Below are 7,706 nucleotides of genomic sequence, written 5' to 3' on the forward strand. Positions count from 1 at the left end.
CCCTTTTCACACCATTCTTTGTAAACCCTAGAAAATCCCAGTAACTGAGCAGATTGTGAAATACTCAGACCGGCCCGTCTGGCACCAACAACCATGCCATGCTCAAAATTGTTTAAATCACCTTTCTTTCCCATTCTGACATTCAGTTTAGAGTTCAGGAGATTGTCTTGACCAGGACCACACCCCTAAATGCATTGAAGCAACTGCCATGTGATTGGTTGATTAGATAATTGCATTAATGAGAAATTGAACAGGTGTTCCTAATAATCCTTTAGGTGAGTGTATATATGTGTGTGTGTATATATATATTAGACTTAAGATGGACCTCACCGAAATTACCGGCCATGTTGAACTGCGATGCACCTCACTGATCTCTGCCTGCATCACCTCGGTCTAATGATGGACTACACTCTTGAAATGGAATACAGAGACTACCAATTGCCAACAAAAGCCTTCATCATCCAGCTAACAAGGACAATGTCATCTATGTAAACTTCTGCAGTTAATGCAGGATAGAATTCAAAGACATTACCATTAATCTTACAGTTCAAACAAAATCAATGTTTAAACACTGTCCCATAACACTTTAGTTTAATAATTTTAAACCATGACTTTAACTGTACATAAGTAATATTGGCATTATATTCATGATTTTAGCCAGAGGGGAACTGGCCCCCACAATGAGTCTGGTTTCTCCCAAGGATATTTTTCTCCATTAATCAACATCTTATGGAGTTTTGTGTTCCTTGCCACAGTCGCCTTCGGCTTGCTCACTGGGGTTATAAATACAATAATTTTTTTATTTACTTATTTTTAAACACAATTCACAATCATATTTTATCTATTTACGTAATGAAGACTCATAGACATTACAGTTTTATCTTCTGTTAATGCTGATCTTCTGTAAAGCTGCTTTGAAACGATGTGTGTTGTGAAAGGCGCTATACAAATATAAATTACTTGACTTGCATCATTTCTTTCTGACATTTGTCATCTTTCTGATATCAACAGTGGTATTACTAATCACATAACTGTGTCTGATTTAGCTTTGCCACCTACTCATTAGCTTATTCAGTAACTCTTAACATCTCAAACATTTTCAGGGCTGCAAAACCTTAAGGAACTATTTTGGAGTATGAATATTCCAAGTACCATCCAATGTCTGAAATAAGAAAATCTAAATCTATTCATACCGAGAATATACCCAGAACATATATTTTAGATATAATGAATAATTCTGGCATCCTCATGTTCTCATTAAGACCAGTGCTAATAAGAGACAGGTCACGGGTGATAGGTGCTCGCTGAAAGAATGGCAATCCAAATTTTTGACAACTTTTTATTTTTCATGAACAGATTTTTGGCTTGGATGGATCAGATTGTTGAGGAAAATCCAGGGCTTCTTCAGTATCTGGACAGACATTATAGGCAGAAATATAACCTTTTTTGAAGGTGAGGTACCACTGGTCAAGCGTTTCTTGAATTTATAAAGATAATTTGTTTGCCTAATTGTTACAAACATGATCTTGTAATAGCGGTACAATAAGAGCGTACTTATACTACGTGGATATCTTCCTGCAGTGTGACATTATATACTAGATATAAAACTATTTTAAATGGCATTTTGTAAATTAAATTACAATTGATATGCACACAGTTTAACGACCATAATATTTGTCCTTATTTTTTTATTATTGCTATGGTTGTATTAGTTATTGCACATGCAAGTGGTACATTTTCAAAACTCTTTGTACAAAACACCAAACTGATCACACAGTGTGTAAAAGATTTGCTCAATGAAGTCAGAGAGTACAGATTATGCTGTCAGTACTGTAAGTGATACTGTAAATTTTGTAACAAGTATTTACACTACAGTAATATACTGTAATACCATAACTGTACTGGAATACATACTTGATTCTTACAGTTCTGACTGAACTGACCTTTTCGGATTGGTGTGAGTAACTGCATTTAAATTTTGTCATTTAGCAGATGTTTTGTCCAAAGCCAATTACAAATGTGTGAGACTTACAGATTAGGCACAGTCCTGTAATAACTTTATTTACAGCTTTAGAAATGTTAAATATTGACGAATCCTTTCAAAAAAAAATATTTGAGTACATGAATCGATTATAAATATATTTGTAAATTTTTACTGCTATATAGACATTTTAGATCAGTGGTTCTAAAATTACCCACCTTATATACATATATACATTATGGTTAACGGTTGACAAATGTGTTATATAATAATCGCTGAGGTAATTTATTGGTGCAATCGCTTCTCCATGCTTTCTGGCAAAACAGATGCCAACAGGAGAACTTCAAGGCATCAGTAACTAAGGGAAGCAGGGCTCATGTGTTAGATCTCATCTCTCGCTGCAAGGGAGCGCTATTATCCTTGGCTGTGAGAAATGTAAAATTAAGGCATGGCAACTGATAAAAATAATCATGTGATTCCAATAGGCTATAAGGATTTTTTGGAATGCGCATTCTTTACCATGTGTCAGGGTTTTGCATAAGACGAGATACTGGAATTTCGTCCACCCTGACACAGAGCCCTGCATCCATTTGATGGTCTTATTATAATGCGTTAACATGTCTGTAAAGATGTATGACGACGGAGGGAACGAAGACGTAGTTCTTCACAAGTACGTTTTAATGTCCACAGCACTGCTCACAACTCTTCAACCAAAACTTCTCAATTAACATAAAGCTTCTCTGGTTCTCAAGAAACTTCTCAATTAACATAAAGCTTCTCTGGTTCTCAAGAAACTTCTCAATTAACATAAAGCTTCTCTGGTTCTCAAGAAACTTCTCAATTAACATAAAGCTTATCTGATTCTCTGTACGCGGCAACACTGGACTGACGCGTGTCACTCTCCCTCGTCTGGAGGTTCTGTTGCTGTTTTTATGCCGCTCTCCCCATGCTCACTGAAATTAGAGACAGGTGTTAGACATAATTTGGCTCAGGTGCAAGCGCCCTTACCGCTTTCTCCCCTGGACGGGCGCTTGACCACGCCCTCGCTGCCACAATGTCAGAAAGGTATACAGTTTTAGTAACTTTTGCAGTCTTGCAATGTGTGGTTATGATGTTGCAGTTATTCCATGACTTTTTAAGAAAAAAATTTAACGGACCTGGGTAGCTCAGCGAGTACTGACACTGACTACCACCCCTGGAGTCATGAGTTCGAATACTGGGAGTTCTGAGTGACTCCAACCAGGTCTCTTGGCAACCAAATTGGCCCGGTTGCTAGGAAGGGTAGAATCACATGAGGCCAACTCCTCGTGGTTGCTATGATGTGTGGTTCTCGCTCTCGGTGAGGCGCGTGGTGAGTTATGTGTGGATGTCGTGGAGAATAGCGTGAATTCTCCACACACACTGTGTCTCCGCCGCTCGGATTGAGGTGCATCACTATGCCACCACGAGGCCCTAGAACAAATTGGAAATTGGGCATTCCAAATTGGGGATGAAATCACAAAAAAAAAGATTGAAGAAAACTAAACTCACAAGCACTTGGACAGTCAGCGCACCTCTGCAGAATATATTTGAAGCGCTTCATCATAATGCAGTTGTGTAAAGACGCTCTGGTCGGTTGAGTGGCATTTCAAGACGTTTTGCTACAGTTGCCAGTGTATCAAGTCTTTGCACAGTTTTTTATTTTGAGATTTTGCTTATTACATTGAGTTAGACGGGGGCTGAACATTTTAAGAAAAATAATGACTAGTCACAGCACATAAAATATAAATTTGCTTATACATTCTAAGAACTTCTAACCTAAATCTTGATGATGCTGCTTGGACATGTTATGTGTAAATTATACAGTATACCCAACTGATCACTAACTGTATTACTTTCAGACTACATTATATAATAGACTTTCTTGTTTTGTTTTATTATTATTATTATTATTAATATTAATATTATTATTATTTCCTTATACTTCATTAAAGAGCCTGTTCTTTCACACTGAAGAACTGACTTTTGACAAATATATTATTCCTGTAATTAATCTTGAGGTTTATAGATTGATTAACGAGTTGTTTTCTGCTTGAAAGCTCTCAGATAAATGTGAATCCTTATGGCAAACAAAAGAAAGCTGTTTGGATGAACTATTGAATCCATGCCAGGGAATCGATTGCTTCGGTTTATTGCCAGTGGTTTGTCAAAGACGACCTCATAATGGTGGTGTGCTGTTAAGATCACCATTATGGTTGTGCCCTTGAGCGAAGCATTCAACACCAGATTGCTCCAGGGGGTATTTTCTCATAAGTGTTCTGTAAGTGTCAACTAAATTACTGTGTTTACTTAAAAGAGACTGGCATAAATAAGAAATAAGAAAGTAATGGCAGCAATGGTGTTCAATGAATACTGATTTGTCAACTGTACGGATTCTTAGAACTTTCAAAACTGATGAGAAGATCAACCAAACGGTCCAAAACCTGGATTTCTACATGACGCCTGTTGTGAACGTTGATGGTTATATATATATACAGTATTCTTGTATCAATAAGACTGTAAACTGGCTTTTATTTTTGTAACTACAATATACTTTTTTTATTAGATGCTTGTTTTTTATGTCTATATCCACATTATTAAGCAAGGAAATTTGAAGTTCAAATTTAAATCAGTGATTTAAAGGTGAAATGTGGAATTTCTGCACCACTAGTAACTCAATCTGTATGTGAGCTAAATGACTGGGACAGACAACAACATTAGCTTATCCAGTGGTGTGAGTTTGGGGCGGGACTACTTGTTTGTCCTAACAATTGGAGGGTCATTATTTTTGCAGTTGTGTTTGGTGCTGCTAGTGACAGATAAATGATATTACCTTAAGTTTTTTTGAAGTTAGGGGTGGTTATATGGTTTTGGGAACCAAATAGGATTACAGACTATTTTATGGAGAAAATCTAGATCTGCCCCACCTGATGGTTGTTATTGTCATGGTGTTGACCTGAACTGGAACTTCAACACCCACTGGGGTAGTAAGGGTCACAAGCTCACATGCCCAATCAGTCGCCATGCCTTTTTGTCATGTTTTATTCATATTTATAATTTTTTCTCCTCTGTTTTTAGTGGTTGGACTCTCAACTGATTGCTGTGCTTTTAATTATCATGGTACAGTTCCAGTCTCAAAAAAGAATCCCAAGCTGTTACCATTCACTCATAAGGACAACAGCTTCTGGTTCCTTATGGACACCCATGTGTCTCAGCTTCAAACTACAATGAACTGGTGACTCAAGCTCATCAGAGGACGAAAATCAGCATAAGATGTTTTTTGTTCATTTGTTTGTTTGCTTATCAATTTAAAGGTGAAGTGAGTAATTCTTTGGCTTTTGAAATATTTTGTCTAATCCCAGTTTAATATGCAGAGACAAGTAAGTCATTGATTTACTGGAAAGTATAAACTCTGTGGCTCTGTTTGTCTGACAATTGGAACATGGGGGAGGGGTTGGTGTGTTCAGGAAACCTGTTTGAAAACATTCTAAACATGTTTGGGAGAAAAAAAAAGTATTTCTGTTTGGTGACACTAGTGCCGCAGAAACTACATACTTCACTTTTAAATAGTGGTGTAAAAAATGCATTGACACATCACTATGACAGTGAAAATGCATCATTTGGATTTTAAAGGAATATTTCACCAAAAAATATGATTCTCTTTTTATTTTACTCACCCTTATGCCACCTCAAACAGGTATGACTTTCATTCTTATGCGGAACATTATCAATGGTATTTTAATGGAGATTTGATGTGAATATAACCATACAATGCAAGTCAATGAGGTCCAACACTTCCAAGCTCCATAAAGGACATAATAGCAGCATACAGGTAATTGACTCAATATGTGTAATCCAAACTGATCGATCGCATTGATTAAACCACCTGAATCGTATGCATTACCTGTATGCTGCCTTCGTGTCCTTTTCGGTGCTTGAAAGTGTTGGACCCCATTGACTTGCATTGATTTCATTGCATTTACAGAATTCCATCAAAATATCACTATTCATGTGTGTGTGTGTGTGTGTGTGTGTGTATTATGTGTTCATTTCAACACAATTGTTGACCTATTTTCAGTTGCAAAATTATTATGAATCTTCATATATCAAAATTAAAATAATTGAATCAAAGTAAACCGAATCATGACCTGATCTCAGATTTCATGATGTATTGAATTGTTTTGTAAAGGACCATTATCAAATTGAATCATTGCCAGAACAAATAATTAGACTTATAACTATCTGTAATATCTGAATGTAAGTCTTCACATATTTTGCCTTCTCTGATGTCTATGGCATAAACCCGAAGGAGGTTGGCTTGGCTGCAGCTAATGCCATGCTTTCTGTACATGGGATGGACTATGAAGTAGGGTCTGGTCCAGACATTCTTTGTGAGTGAATTGGCACTCTTTGTTTGTTTCTTGCTGAAGATAGCAACAGTTCTAGCTCCCATGTTAAAGGAGATTTCAGGCTATCACTGATACTGCCATGACTTTGTCACTTTCTTTTCAAATAGACCTGTTCTCTGGCTCCTCTCAAGATTGGGCTTGTTTGAATAGCATCCCATTTTCATTTACATTCGAGCTTTGGGACAGAGGGGAATTTGCCTTTGAGCTTTCAGAGGAGCAGATCCAGCCTGCATGTGAAGAGGCTTATGTGGGGACATATCACATCATCAAATACATCCATGACAAATCCTTTGATAATGGCACAGAATCTGGAGCAGTGTCACATAGCTCTGACGCTCTGGACCAACTCTGGAGTTCCTGCCTCACTATGGCTACACATTCATGTATTTAAGCAGACATTTTCATGTCTGCCAACATACCTCATACACAAAACATGACAAAACTTCAAGACAAATATGTATAATCTTAAAAGTACTGTTATAACCATCACCAAACCAATCTTTTCCGGAAATACATGTAATCCAAGACAGTGATTCTCAACCTTGTTGACTCCTATTGTCCAAGAAATAATTTGGGCCCATATCCCCCTTACAATGATGACTTCTGTCATTTAATTTTGGCCTTTAATTGTGTGAGCTCAGCTGTGCATTTTCACATACTTTGATTTTTAGATTTTTTGAATTTTAATTAAGTTAAAATATTTAAATACCAATTAAATAATTGGTATTACCCCAGCCCCCATATTTATTGTTATAATTTTTGATGCTGGTTGTGGTATTCATTACTAAATTGAAGAGTTATTGTCACAAATATGCAGTCACCCATATGTTTATATACATATATATATATATATATATATATATATATATATATATATATATATATATATATATATATATATATATATATATGTGTGTGTGTGTGTGTGTGTTTATGGTATATGGTTCTTCCTCTATCAATCTCTGGCTCTTCCTCCTCATTTCAAAAGTCCATCACATGCCTTTTTGTATTGGGGTTCTACTGGTTGGCCGAGCGTCTGGGTGGGTGGTCCCTGAGTCTATGCAAATACAATTATTTTGTCATATTACTGTAAACAAAATGGATACAAGTTATTATATTGAGCTGTTCACAGCAGATGGCAGTATTGCTCTTTCCTCTGTTAGAGACTGAGCCTTCATCCTGCACTTTGTTATGTTTCTCAGGTGTTTTTGTATTGGATGTATGAACCAGCATTCTTTTTCTCTGAAATACTGTACATTGCGTAATTGCGTAATTTGTCCATGGATTGTAGGAGACCT

The 7,706-nt window shown here is 36.6% G+C and overlaps 1 pseudogene; it reads left to right on the plus strand.

Moving 5' to 3' along the window:
• Positions 1 to 2,598: 2,598 nt before the first annotated feature.
• On the plus strand, positions 2,599 to 6,799 carry LOC127658625 (carboxypeptidase O-like; annotated as a pseudogene).
• Positions 6,800 to 7,706: the final 907 nt, after the last annotated feature.

Source organism: Xyrauchen texanus, chromosome 18, assembly GCF_025860055.1.
Source record: "Xyrauchen texanus isolate HMW12.3.18 chromosome 18, RBS_HiC_50CHRs, whole genome shotgun sequence".
In the NCBI taxonomy this organism is placed as follows: Eukaryota; Metazoa; Chordata; class Actinopteri; order Cypriniformes; family Catostomidae; genus Xyrauchen; species Xyrauchen texanus.